This window comes from Camelus bactrianus, chromosome 3 (assembly GCF_048773025.1).
Source record: "Camelus bactrianus isolate YW-2024 breed Bactrian camel chromosome 3, ASM4877302v1, whole genome shotgun sequence".
Classification (NCBI taxonomy): Eukaryota; Metazoa; Chordata; class Mammalia; order Artiodactyla; family Camelidae; genus Camelus; species Camelus bactrianus.
In genome coordinates, this window is record NC_133541.1 from 75,342,276 (window position 1) to 75,357,913 (window position 15,638).

At 37.5% G+C, this 15,638-nt stretch overlaps 1 protein-coding gene and 1 non-coding gene across 3 annotated transcripts in view; both read right to left on the reverse strand.

Annotated features, from left to right (window-relative positions):
* EFNA5 (ephrin A5) overlaps nt 1-15,638 on the reverse strand; it is a 269,595-nt gene that overhangs the window by 233,792 nt on the left and 20,165 nt on the right. The window lies entirely within an intron of this gene.
* On the reverse strand, nt 10,302-10,408 carry LOC123613299 (U6 spliceosomal RNA). Its single transcript, XR_006720679.1, has one exon. It is a non-coding gene; the product is annotated as a U6 spliceosomal RNA (small nuclear RNA).

The window sequence follows — 15,638 nt, forward strand, 5'->3', positions numbered from 1 at the left end:
GAATCGCAAAGGCCACCCATCCTAACAACTGACGTGCATTTCTGGCCCTGGATGCAGCCCAGGAAGTTCAGGAAACACTACTTTCGAGGTCCTTGGCATCTTAGACCTTCCAGAAAAAGGTAAACAATTACATATGCAAAGGTTTTAAGAGAAAACACACACTGTTTCCACGTAAAGTTACTCCAACTTTAAGGAAACAAACTTGGAGCCTCTCAGAGAGTCTATACCTTGGCTTGACCGTGATGTATGACTGGGAGCTGGCAGGCCATCAATAGATGTAGAGATGGCTGGTCTAACTCTCTTTGAAACTACTGTATCTCTTGACTGTGATTCAGAAACCCTTCAGGTTTCTTCATTAGTATTCTATGTTTTACACTGCGATTTGAAAATTCACAGAAAAACAAACAAACAAAACTTACATTCAAAAACTGCAGAGAAAACAAGTATCCTCCTTGCAATGCCCTGGGAAGTTCAAAACTCGGTAACACTGACAGCCTCTGAATGCCAGGAGGGTGCTATACCTCATCCACAGAAGCAAATTAAAACTTAAACTGAAACTTTAATTGTGTACACCCCAACTGATATATATATACATATAAAACTGAAAAAATTCATGTAACTGTATCAAGCCTATTTCTCTCCTTTATGGAGATCATTCTTGAAATATAATGCAACATTTCCAAACCTTAAAAAGAAAAAAAGGAGAGTAATCCTAGCAGTCTACGCAAGAGTGGAAAAGAGAAAGAGTAAAACTAGGTATCAGTAAGGATGTTGATAAATCAAAAGCTGGCCTTAAAAATACATGAAATCAAGGAGAACAGCAGTTAATTCTTGTCAAATGATACTCAACTTCATTTTTGGAATGAGGCTCCTATTATCTAGAAATATTCCAAAATTAATCCTTAGTCTACATGCGAGCTAATATTACATTTCTAAATGCAAATTGATGAAAACTCTAGGGGGAAAAACCATTTTGAACTGTGGTTTCCAGAAGGCTTCAGGTTTAGTCATGTCAAATTAAAGGGGAGCAAAGCTTCTTAAAATAACATTCTTCCTAAATCGCATCCATATGATTTAGCAAATTGATATGGCCAAAGTCAATAAATCATGATGCAGAGTTTTTATTTTAATGTATGACTGCTTTTATTTTATTTTTTGCTTTAAGCCAACTCCTTATCATTTTTAGCCCAAAATTGGATGTCTATTCTTGTCTAGGCAAAATCAGCTACTTCTCACATAACGGGTTCCTGCTTTTGGATTTCAACCCACCAGCAGGGAAAGAAATGTCCCCACCAATTCTGTGGGGCACAGACCTAGCTGCCTCTGTGGTTGCACCAATATGCATCCCGTTGGCTGCCTTTCAGTCAGCAGTATTTGAATCTGTAGATTTTTCACCACTTTTCAGCATGTAAGTGCTTCTTTTTTCTTAACCCCAGGGATTTCATTTTGTGCTGACACATACTCAAGAAGCAATCTCCATGAAACTATCCTTTTAAGGCAAGCATTTTGTGCACTCCTTAATGATGGGTGTTTAAGAGAAAGGGTAATTATGATAGATTTTGAGCCTTAGGTAACAAGACAGCCTCGCAGTGAGAGGGTTCACTACATTTAAGACCAAACTCCTCATTAAGAAATGGAGATGTATCAATTCAGATCCGTGCAGACACACTGACAGTGAAGTTCAGGTTAGTAAAAGCACTCATGCCTCACAACGGATGGTCTCCTGAGTGAGCCAACATTCCACAAGGCTGTGCTAGTTCGCCCAGACTGTGAACAAATGAAACTTCTTGGGGACAATTAAACCTAAGGGAAATTGGTTGAAAATATTATTGAAAGTATCAATGCTTTAAATATTATTCCCCTCTTTCTTATTCCTTTTTATGGCTTTAAAACTTGTTTTGTTTAAATATGTCATTTTAGCTACCACATTAGATACTCTGCATGCTACAACACTGATTCTGAAATCAGTTTCAGACAGACACAATCTACATCGTCTTAACTAAAGCTAGAAATGAAACTACCATTAAAACATATTTATATGTATGTGTATGTGTGTATGTTTTGTATATATTATTTGTGATCCGTGAGCCTCTCAAAACAGATTTCAATTAAACATTACTATTAAATGAGAAAAAGAGAAAGCAAATCCTTGAACCTAAATGCCATGACCTCAATCCCTTGCCCATCCATGTGCGTGCATAAATTTTCCTGCCCAGCTTGCCTGCAAAAATGGCAAACAGAATTTAATATTTCATGGACCCCAAAGCATAAAGCATGTTCAAATTCAATACAAGGAAATGCTTTATCTCGTCCTTTAGAGATTAATAACCCAAAACTGTGAGAAACTTCAGAAAGTCATGACAAATTTTAACTAACTGACATATAAGTTTCATCAGGACACTCTCAAGCTATTAATAAAATGGATAATCTGAAATAAAGGATCTGTTTATCAGTTTACTGTAACATATTTGTTTCCAGAAGAGACACTATATCAAATTACATGATTTATTACGGTTAAAATAACTTGGAATATCATAGCCTATTTTTTTTCTCAAGAAGATAAGACTGTGTGCTCAAATACGGATCATAAGCTACGTATCTTGCATAGCCAATACTTCTGTTAGAAAATTTAAAAGCTAAACCCCATTAAGGCTGTCTGAAAGGGAAAGAGTGAAATATGGGCAAACACGGTCCCATAATAACCAGCTGTGAAGGCTGCAAGGTTCGGACAGAGGAGTAGGTGTCATGATACCAATACGGGGCAATAATCTGTAAACCATCAGAAAAGAGCATGAAAAGTATTTAGCATTTTATAAATATTTGAGAACCAAGCAAGCATTTCTGGTTTAAATCAACCATATTTTAAACTTTCTGGTTTTATAAGAACATCCTACTATAAATCTTTCTAAAATTTGCCTGCTTTTTGTTTATTTTATTTTACTCAGGCCAGTAATGACCACTACAAATGTCTAAATGCTGAACTAAGCAAAGATTCTATCTCTAAATTTTACTGTGGGAGGCTTCAATTTCTTCTATAAAGCCAACAACAGTAAATAATTTCAGTATCGGTCACTTTCTTTTCGTTAAACCATAACCAAAAAGTAAAATCTTTATAGAATCTTAAGGGGAATCAAAAGTCTGGAAAAAACAAAACAATTGCCATATCCTCTCCCATCCTTAATCCACCCCCCCATCCCCCCCAAAAAAGATTTTTGGTTAAAATAACTCTTTTCAATCTATAATATTTAGACTGACAAGAGAAGTCCTGTGACTCTATCCTGCTTCCAGCATCTGTCAAGAAAATCACAAACCTAACTCTCAATTCATGGGAGAACGCAAACAGGAGATGAATAATGCTTCAGAGGGAGAAAGCATATTATTAGAAAGGTTCATGACCAAATATTCAGAGAGAGCTGCAAAGCACTTTTTTTTTTTTTTGCTTTTCAAGTATGAGTTATTGAGTTAAAAATACAGATAAAGAACAAGTTATTTTTAATGAAAATCCTCAAAAGGGAAGAAAAATATAATAATTTCATAATCAATTTCAAATGTAAAAGCTTCTAAAGAGAAAAATGACTAAGCTCATGGTTTACTTTTTTAGGTCATTTTTGCATGTCAACTACTCTTCATTAAAAAACTGCCTTTAAAGGCTCCTACTTTCCGATCCACACAATAAATCTTACCAAAGATACCAAAGATGCGCTAAATCATCGAATGCTGTAGAAGCACAGAGTCTGCACTGCAGGTGGTGAGAAATTAGCCTCCAGTTACAAAGGTGTGTCTTTTAAAACACAACATATTACTTTGGCCATTGAACACTCTCCCACTTTTCTCCATCCTATCTCCTCACTTACAGGAGAGCAACAGGTATAAATTAGGATTTTCAAATATGGGATATAATTTACACGTTCTAGAATATTACTACTTTGCAAACGGCAGGGGATGGGCAGGGACACAGCAGCACTCATTTGGTAAGTGTAAGAATACACCAGACACTTGCTTAATAATAGTGGTACCAGAGGCAGCACGGTGAAAGAGTCAGGAGCTCAGTCTCTGGAACTGACTACCTGGGTTCATAATCCCAGTTCTGCCATTTACAACAGTGTAACCCACATCTCTGTGATTAATCCATGCCTCAGTTTCTTCATCTGCAAAATAAAGATGGCAGTCATAGAACCTACCTCACAGCGTCGTTATATAAATTATATGACTTAACATACGGCACTGCTTGAAGAGAGATGGGTACGTACTAAGAGCCAGGCAACCGTTTTCCTGTTCTAAGGCTGTTGAGCAGACTATGAACGTAGCCAGCGCTCATCTCAGCGCCTGATCCAGCACAGTGGGAGCCGGCAGTATTTTTATTCTAAAGGCACAGCTTAATAAGAACAAGCTTAACAATTATTAGTGCCTTTATAAACCATGAACATATAAATAAACAAGCATTTCATCTCACTTATTATCAAAGAAATGTGTATTAAAACAACAGCTCTTTCTTGAGGGATCATTAAACAAGATCCTTTAAAAAAAAGGCCCAGGCCTGGTAAGAGAATAATGAGAGTAGAAAGCAATCTAACAATATTACCAAGAATTATACAATGTTAATACTGTTTGACCCAATAATCCCAAAAATATTCTACCCTAGAGAAAAACAAAACTATAAGGAATGCTTTAAGCAAGTTTAAAAAAAATGAGTTACTTATGGGTCATTTATATGATGGACAACTACATTATGAAAAGTTGTATGTCTAATGTGAAGGAACAGTAATTCAGTATTTCTAAATAGTCAGCAAGTTTGGGATATGCCACATATAACTAGAGTTTCTCCATCGTGATCTGTCAGTGATTATTCATATGTTAAAGGCACTGAAAGGCTCAGACATAATGTCATTTCTTTAATCCAGCTTTCCCCAAACATACTGGTAACAGAAACTCTGAGGGGAAGGGTAGTTAATATCTATTATTTCCCACTGAACTAGAGTGACATGGAATGAGATGGAAAAGTAGTGGTTAAGTGAGTAACGGTTAACTGAACTGATGAAAATTTACGCAGTCATCGACAAGGATAATTTTCAGTATTACACAGGTTGTTTCCAGCAATGAGAAAATACTTACTATATAATACTAAGAAATAAAAGGCTAGATGCAATCAACTAATTAATAGCCAAGCATATGAGAAAAGCTCACATAGAAATATCCCAGCATGAACTGCTGAATTGTGTGTAAACTTTTCTCTGGTGCAATGCTCCTTCTCTAATGAAAACAAATTCACAGTAAGAAAACCAAGGTCAGTTAGGGATACCAAGTCCCATCTCCCCTCTTCCTGATTTGGGAAGCATAGTTTGTTTATCTGGTTGTTACTTTAATAAGGCCTGAGGGGAGAATCCTTACTGAAAGTGACCTGTAACAAGAAAGAAGAAAACAAACAGAGCGATCATTCATTTCCACCAGAGGAATACATGGAAGCAGCCAGCCCTGTCAATTTGAAAGAGGCTAATGAAACATTATCTGCAGGTGAGCGGACTGTCTCGCAGCATTACAACTCTAAGCTACAAATGATTTCCTAACCACAGAGGTAACCACTATACAGATACTTTGAAAGACAAATGAGAACACTGGCACACGCAAGGTCAATCACAAACCTCCCAGACAACTGGGATGTTTCTCCTTCCCCAGAAGACGATGTGGGGGTCCTGCTGAGCACACCTTTGCAAGCCACACCACAGTCACTTGTCTCTTATTTCAGAGGTTGAATTTTAGCAGCCTGGTGTACGTCCCTATTCATGTCTAAATAAATAAAATGTATGAATACTCAGAGTAAAGCTCACACAGAAGTTGAAAGCTGTAATTTTCATTGTGTTGGAGAAAATGAACAAACATCATTTTCCAATCCTTGTAACTGTTTGATTCTGATTAAAATGGTTTCATGAAATGATTATACAAGAGCCTGGTAGGCTATAAACTATGGGGGGAGGAAAAAAAAGCATCAATTATGGACAGTTCACGTTTATCTATGAACTTTATTAATTAATATATCAGCTTTCCACGTTGACCATGATTTGATTTGATGCAATACACCCTAATCAGGGAATTTTTTTTTATTTTTATGACCTAATGATGTATTTAATTTTTAATTAAATTTCATTTTAAAGTATAGGGTATGTATAAAAGCCAAAGCAAGTGTGCAGCATCTGTTCATTGCATCTGCACTCACTACCACAAAAATTAACCTTAATCTAAAGAGGCACAAATGGGTTTTTATGCCATCAGGAGGCCCAAGTACTTAAAAATCAATGACTGTCCACCCAGGCCAAGAACAGCTGTTTCCTAATATTCCAGCTCCACACTGAGCCCAGACTCAACCCCCAAAGACTAGCTTAAAACTGTTCTCATTTCCCCAGTTGAAACTGTCAGAGAAGGACACAATCTAAAAGCCATGAAGTGGGTTAAGTGGAGACAAGACAGGGAATCTGATCTAACCAGACGGCATTGTGACAGGCAGCTTCTACCGCCTTCACTTAATGCTTTAGTGAAATCATAATCAATTGTATTTTCTGTGTCCAGAAATCCACCTAATGTTAAAAGGCAAACAAATGTTGAGAGTGGACTGATTCCCAAACTGCTGAAATGGAAGTTCTGTCCCTGGAACCCATGTGACTTGTAAAGAACGCTGCATAATAGGGCAATCACGACATCCTCTGAAATGCCTGTGTTTTTACCTTCCTGAATGACATGAAGTCAAGATGGAATGGAGAGGGAAAACTGACACGTGCAAAATAGAAAGAAAAAGGAAATACGGGGATTGGCCATCCTTTTCCTTGGCACCCTGGGATTTTCTAGAAGTTCTTTCCGGAAACACTTTAAACACAGAATTACATACAGGAAAGCAAGGGGGAAGAAATCTCAGAAATCATAGATGAGAAGACAGATCCGTGCTCTGTGTGACATCTACAATGTCATTTGCCTCCTGTTTTTCCCATCTACAAAGACAAAACAAACAAAATCAGATGAACTTGAAGCACCCACGTGGCACCATCTTTATATGTTTTCCTGACCCACTCAAGAACTAAATTTTAAAAGCCACATATTGGGATAAGTGACTAGGTAACGTAAGAAAGCTACTAGGTGGCCTTCACAAACAATAAAGTGGCAGTAAGACACCCCTGTTCCAACAGCAAGGCATTCTGCACCGCCTGACCTCTAACAGTCTCAGCTCTATAACACCTGAGGAGATCTACCAAATGAGGTCAGCATCTTGCCATCTTAGTGTCCCCCCCCACCGTGGCGGCTTCCCACCGTGGGGGTTCTCATAAGCCCTGAACCATGGGACTTGAGCGGTGACAACTCTGGCTGGTCACAGATTTCAGTCCAGCAATTTAAGGGAGCATGAATCAAGTGGGTTGAGAAATCATGGGACGCACCCTCTACTGACCGCACGGAAACCCATCCCTCTACTGACCGCCTCCCGGTCTATCCTTCAGGGCCCACGGACTCCCAGCTATGGTGATCTGCTGTGCTCTCTACATCCTGGGGTCCTGCCTGGACCCAACCATCGGGCCCTGAAAAGGTTCCATGGTCCCCAGGCTGAATGGTGATTGTCTCCAGAAGCGCCTTTACTGTGTTTCAAGCACCAGGGCTTATTAAAACCCCGAAGGGAAGTAATCCCTGAATGCCACTAAAAGGTCTCCAGCTGCTACCGTTTATGAAGTATGCTTGACAAGACAGGGGAGAGGAAGGAGGGGGGAGGCAGGAAGAACGGGAAGAGAGAAGAATTTAGACAAGGGCAAGTTATCCAAACAGAGCCCCCATCAAAAAAGAGTCATGTTTTATCAGCTTAAGCTTTCCTGCCTCCTTTCCCAAAGGTATTTCCCCCCTCAACTCTCATTAACTCTTCTCTATAGCTGTCTCCTTTCTTTAAAAAATAATAATAAAGGCAGCACATGGCTAGAGCAAGTCCCCAAGTGTGTGAAAATTAGAAAGACGAGCCAGATGAATTACCTGGAAACAGGACTGAATGTGTCTTCTCTAAAAATCTGGGAGGAAAATGGTTTTTTCATGGAAAAGAATTAGAGTGGCTCTCAGTATCTGTCTCTCCCTTCTTCATTCTTTTGAAAAGGACTTTTCATCTCATTAAGTTAAGCTGATTAATAAAAATTCAGCAGTTTGCCCATGGATCCTTTAGAAGTGGTGATACAAGCTGAAAGATGCAGGCGGAAGGTTTTTGTGCTGGAGACAATAAGGGGGTGACTTCTTAAATCCGTCGTTGTCATCCTCCATTAGAGAGAAATAGGCACCTTGACTCAGATTCGTCAGACAAACACTATATTGCTACTTGGTATCTCCTAGGAACCTTCAGGGAAAGTTTACTGCTCACTTATAAACAGAAGGAGAGAAAAAGAAACATTTCAGAAAAAAGTAGAAGAACATTTTGCATCATTCCAAAAAATCTTTATACAAATTAATGAAGAAAATGTGGCCTGCAGAAGAAGGTTCTTTAAAGGGGAAAAGGAATATTATCCAAAGACATTTCTTACTTAAACAGAAACTTGTACTTTTTGCTGTAAAACAAAACAAGCAGATAAATTAGGTTATTTATTCATGAATAACTGTCGATTTTGTTATTCAAAAATACTTTTGTTAATTAGCTAGTCGGTACCTGACAGACAGTAGATGCTTGAAAGTTAAAAAATGAATTTCCTTAAATTTGTAAAAACTGTCATTTACTTTTAAAGGTGAAAAAACTGTCTGATTATATAACGTCATGACTTGCAAGTGTTTTCAACTGTTTGAGTATGAGTTAAATTCATCCAGAAAAAATTGTAAAACATCTATTATGTGACAATCTCCAAACAAGGGGACAGAAAGATGAGTAAATCTGCTTTGTAGGAGCTGAGTGTTTTCTTAGCCACCTTTAACTTGCATAACACTGCATTGTTCATTTGCATTTTATCCAGAGACATCTAAATTAAAATTATACTATCATGCATAATATTTTGTTTAAAAATCCCCCTAAGTGGTCTTCACTATTCATATGTTAACATAACTACCAAATTTATTTCTATCAAATCTTTACATGTGTGTGACAGTGTTTTTAGTACCATCTTAACCAATTTGCTCAAAATACACTGGATCAAGTTTCATAGTTAGTCTCATTCTATCATTAAATCTGCCCTAAAACACCAGACCAAATAAATGTTTTTGTCTGAATCTTACTTTAAAAGGATTTTAGGGGAAAAAAGAAAATGTTATTTTTACTTTAGTCATAGCTTGTGACATTGCATAGATTTAAAGTCATTAAGTCTTTACAGAACAGCCCCAAAATATTTTCAAGTGTTTGGCATTTTTAAAGATGAAATTCTTGATTTTATGATTGTTAAAACAAAAACAACAAGCACCCTTAAAGGCCCACCCTAAGCCTTGACCACATCAGTCGGTCAGTCAGTCTGCTGTTACTGTTTCCGCCAGGTGAATATGGAGGATTCAGTAACACGAAAAAAGCCACACTCACTTGACCACACATTCCCTGCGGCCTAAAGCATGTCACCTGTTTTGCCATCATCAATCCATCTCTTCAAATACATAAGAGGCTGAGACCAAACAATGCAGCTGAGAAAGACAATGAATAAGGATCTATTTACACTTCCACTGTGAAGAATAATCATAGGTTCTCTGTGCCTTATAATTATCAAGTACAAAACATGTTAACTAAAGCGTAGCTCCTTTTCTATGAAATGAAAGATGAGCAGGATCTAAGCAGATGCTATGTGCTTAATGGCATCATCATTCTCATATCTTAAAAATTCTACAAAGTGCCTACTGTGTGCCCAGCACTACGCTAACTACAGTCAACACAAGATTAACAAGGTGTGACCCTGACACCAAAGCGATCAGTGTATGTGGTGTGGTAATGTCTTTAGTGAGGTGAGAGAGTTACTACTGAGAAATGGGAAAGGCTCTGGGGGAGGCACTAGTTAGACATGTGGTGGTTAGTTCTCCCTTTGACAAATCCACTTGAGTTCCTGAGTCTCCCTGTAAACACGGAGCCAGTGACAGTCACTAACTCATGTTATGTATATGTGTCATTATTGAAAGACATAGCTGTTGAGAAAATGCTAAAACTACTGCTTCTGTAAAAATAAAGTGTTTTCATGGGAGTGTGGAGGTAGGGCTGGGAATATCGTTAATTACTACGGAGGGTACTGTCACTGAACATAGTTCTTAAGATAGAATAGCCTTGATTCCAAAGAAAGGTGAAGAAATCTTATTGAAAAAGCTTCATTATGTAGGATTTTTTTTTTCTTTGTAAAAATATGTAACGCTTCACGAATTTGCGTGTCATCCTTGTGCAGGGGCCATGCTAATCTTTTCTGTATTGTTCCAATTTTAGTATATGTGCTGCTGAAGCGAGCACTCATTATGTAGGATTTTTGTGTGTAAACCATACACATTCAAGATCAGTTCGCCAAGTTCCTCCAGATACAGTAATTTTACTATGGAATCAGGACTTTTGAATATTATTATCAGCATGTTGCAGTCAGCTAATAAGTAGGTTTAAGTAAAATATAAAATGAATGATAGTTATGCATAATAACGGCTCTATAAACGTATTATTTAGTTTTTTCAAAAATAGCGTCTTTGTGATGGTGTCACTCTGATGATACAAAACAAAAAGCAAATGACATAGCAGATAAACTAATTTGCAGATAAGATAAAGTGCAGTTTATGTACGTAATTAAATAAAATGACTTATTTTGCATATTAACAAATATCAATGCATTTCTATCTTATGCAATTCTGGAAATACAGGAACCAGACACAAACTTTACAGTCTAAATATAAAGTTACTATATATACACTTTCTACAGCATCTCACAATTTCATCATGGGTACAACTGACTGTAATGGATTAAAAGAAACTCAATACTTGTAAAAAATACAGTTTAAAAATCATAGTTTCATAATCAAAATTTTTACTATAATAAACTCTTATTTTAAGACTATCTTTTAATCAACATAACTACATTGTTAAGTAGTAATAAATATCAGCAAAATAAATCTACTTAAATACTCATTCTGATAACCAAAGATCAAAGATTACAAAATTACAAGCCAAGGGAAAAAATGAAACAGATTCTACAGAAGTTAAACATGGATTCTTAAATTTAGTCAGACTGCTTTTATTAGATGGCAAGGAAATGAAAAATGTTAAGTTCATGTCCAACAAATTACTAAATGTAGAAACACACTGGCGGACACACATCCCGCTGTCGGTAAAGGCTGCTGCTCACAGATCAATCTACTTGGATGAGAACAAGCCTTGACCTCTAAGAGAACACATCTCCGTGCTCTGTGATTGTGATTAGTCCACTGAAAACCCACCACTGCCACAGAAATGGGGTGAAGCCAGTCCAGTCTACCCATGAAACTGATTAGGAATAATGCAACTAGAAACAACTAAGAAAACAGACCCTGAAGTAGGCCAGGTGTCTCCAAATAAATGAGACGATTTCTCCTCTGTAAGCAGGTCTGTCTAATGCAAGGAAGGCAGGAAACAGGTGAGTGAGCTAATAATTACTCACTGCTGTTTACATACCCGTCTCCACATTTACCATCATCTTGATGCAAATGCACTTAACTCACTTAAAATTTTAATTGATTTTCTGGCTGAATCATTCTTTCTTGTATAGTGAACTGGCATCTTGAAACCTATTTTAAAGATTCAAACTGTCTTGTCCATTTTGGTTTTCACTGATTATTAAAGTAATGTTTGAAATATTCCTTTCATATTATAAAGTCTACAATGACATTATTCACATTTTTAATAATCAAAAATGAGTATGCAAAATTAGACGCGCTAAAGCAAAAACGCAGGACGAAAGACTGACAGTGGAGTCGTACTGATTTAACGTATCATAAAGGTTTAAATTGTATAGTTGTATGCTGCATTCCAATACTTTTCTATTTACCCAATGTTCTAAAGTCTTCCCTTTTCTACTTTATATCTCCTCCAGAAAGCAAAAGGAAAACAAATGAAAATCAAACAGTTCAGTAAATCAACTTAGATTTAGATCTTAGAGCTGTGAATTGAAAAACTTTTTTTTTGTTGTAGGCCCTCCTTTGTCTTGTTTTAAAACACTTTTTTAAAAACCTTGCTTAATTTTTAGAACCAAACTAAACTGAGAGTTTAATCAAGATGCAATTCTGTCAAAGTTTCCCTGTGTCAAATCTCAGGATTGGATTCATTAACTTGGATGATGGTGACTTGGCTAGTTGGGGCATAAAACATACCCAAAGCTATGACATTGTATATCATTTTTCTTACTGATTAACTGTAATTTCAGTGTGGTTTTCCAGATAAATTCTTAAATTCATGATTAGAAGTAACACAGAAAAAAATTTTTTTAATCTGTAAAGTTAAATTTGAAAAGAAAAACCATGTGAATGTTCTCTTCAAAAGTTTATACATATTGTATTAGTTGGTATTGATTCCTCTGCACAGATAAAATGGGGCAAAGGGAGCACATTATATATTTTAACCAAGGAAGTTAAAGAGACCAAAAGATTCATGAAGTTGAAAACAACCTCCCAGAGGACAACAATCCTCTCATTTCACAGATGAGGGAACTCGACTTGACCAAGGTTAAGTGACTTGCCCAAGGTCAAACAGTTAAGTAGTGTCAAAGCGCTGACACATCTCAGATCTTCTGAGTCAGATGCTCCAGCATAAGAGATCAACTAATTCAATCACCTTGTTGTCAAGATGAAGAACAGAGCCCCAGAGCATTCAGTGATTTGCTTAAGGTCAAACATCCAGTTGGTAGGGAAAAACAGTGACATCCATGTCACCTGACTCTAGGCTGGGGTATTTTTTTTTTTAAGATATTACTTTGTCTTTCAAACTGACAAAATCAGGAAGAATTTCCACACGATTAACACATGAGTTCAGTTAAATTATCAAAACATTTGGCAATAGGCAAGCAAGAAAATGAAATGAAGAGAGGAAGTCTATAGGCAGTGTATCTCATAGGTTAATACTCAAATGATTCTCTAACAACAATAATACCACCTAGATTTCACTGAGCAGCAGTGAATTTTACATGCATTTACTTCCTCAATGGATCATCACAAATTATACATCCTCTCTATTTTACACAAGTGGAAATTGAGAATTAAGGAAGAGTAATAAGCATTGAACCCAGATCACCCAACTCCAAAGTTAGTGCTGTCTCTTTAACATACCTCTGTATCACTATAAGAGTTTTTGTACTTAAAAAGATGATGAAAATAAAGAAATTCATGCAAAAGTATTTATTAATAGCTAACATATACTAATCACATACTCCATGTCAGGCACTGTCCTGATGTAATATGTCATTTAATCATCACAATAACCCTATCAGATAAATGCATTTCATTCTCAAATACAGATGAGGTAGATGAAGCAGGAAAAGGCTAAGTAACTTGTCCAGGACCACAATAATTCATTAGTGGAGATGCTGAGAACTGTCCCCAGGATCTGCCTTAGACTCTTAACCATCAAGAGCCAGCCTTTGTATATAGTGTTTCTGCACGTAAACCACAATCCTTGACCTCAAGAGTCTTAAACTGTAGGGAATGGAACACATACAAAGATGCAGACAGTGTGCACAAACTACAGTATCATCCTTATACCAGTATTATTCATACACACGAAAGTAGAGGAAGGGTAATAATAACTTCCACTGCAGAGGCACAAAGGACTGTGCAAAGGCCATGAATCACCTAATGTTTCTGAGCACACGTTTCAACTAAAAGACCTGGGTTAGCCTGGCAAAGCAGATGTCCATAACGGATAAGGTGCCAAAACTCTTTCTTCCCCCTCCATGTTGTCTCTCTGGAGATTATCTAGGAACCTGATCCACCCACATCCTATCAGGAGACTTCTGCCTTTGAAACTAATCAGGAATAATTTACTGGCTGTTAAGCTATAGGGCAAAATCTCCTGTGATGACAGGAAGTAACAGGAAGGGGAGAAAGGTGGGAGTGGGGGTGGGCTCTGGGACACAAAAGAACATAGAGTCAATCCAAGCATTCAGATACTGTTCCTGATGGCTTAAAAAACACATGCTTTTTGCTCAGAATATATTTACTGTGGAGTGAAAAGCTGCATTTAAAAAATTTTAAGCAAATCCATATTGTTATTATGTAACCCAAACCTGACTGAAAGTGCAGGAATTTGGATTAAATAGAGGGAAGAATTTCCTGATGATATGACTGTTAAAGTCTGAAGTCTTTATTCAAGGAATTCCAGAATTTCTCCTGAAAATCTTCAGAAATAGCTCTCTATTGTGGCCAGCCTTCCGGAATCAAGCTTACCCGAATGCAGAGGAGGAGGGCTTGCTGGCTGATGAGTTCCCTACTAGTCCAATTATTCTTCATACACAACATACATTGTGTATACATATGGCCTCGCAATTAGATTCAAAGAACTGAGTTCACGAAAAACAGTGAACCTCCAGTCATACTAATTATCTGCGGTAGGCACAACAGGTGCAGCTTGCTACCTCTCAGTCTATTAAATGCTCAACAAGGAGGAGTATGTGTGCATTTTTAGCCCTCCTTTCATATTCACACATGGTCTCACTGTTCTTCTCCATTACGCCTCCTCCAAAATTCTGTCCCAAGGTAACCTTTCAACATTTTACTGAGTTCTGTCAGACAAAGTGTGTCACTCCTCACAGCACAGCTCAGTGGTTAAAGGCCACTGACCGGCCAAGTTCAAAGTATACAAAGCTCAGTTTTCACATCTGTAGAAAAAAGATCTTTATAATTCCTTTTTTCACAAAAGGTGTCGTCAGGATTAAATACATGATGACTGTGAAGTCTGTAAAGCACACTGCTTGGTATACAGCAAGTGCTCAATAAATAGGAGTGATTCAGAAATACATCCATCTCCGGAGGGGCACACGAGCAAGTCTGGGCCTGTAAAAGCAACAGTGCAGTATTATACCCTCCTCTGAATAAATGTCAAGGCTTTACCTGAGGGTTTTGTAAGTGGCTCAAAGAGCCGTAGGGGCTCCTCACAGCCTCTCAAAAGCTAGGGGAGAGAGGTAGGTGGAGACCCAGACCCCAGTCTCTCTTAAAAGCAGCCTGATGTTTACTTGGTGGTTTCTGTTTTTCTTTCTTTCTGTCTTACATAGGAGAGGTTTTTGCTACTGATTTTCATTAACAATGTTTTTATTGGCTAAAATAGAAGTTTGAAAACAACAGCTCAATCCATAAATTGGAGAAATAATTTAGATGTGAAAGAGCACCCCTGTGTTCCATCTGGAAATACTAAAACTGCCCTGATTTTTACCATCCCACCACCTAACCACTTACAAACCAAGCCTCATTTGCAGATCTTCAACCTTCTGTTGACACCCTGCACCATGGCTAACCTATTCTAGACCAAACTTCCAATCTCCCACCAAAACTCACCCACTCTGAATTAACTACTTTTGGTATATCCCCCACATCCATTGACAAAGTTGCAGCCCCAAGTCTTTACTCCTGTTGTTATGGATCCCCGGATATTCTTCTACTCTTTCTCCCTATCTCTACTAAAATCATACTCATCATTCAAGGCCCTAGACTACATTATTCTTCTTCCAGAAAGTAGT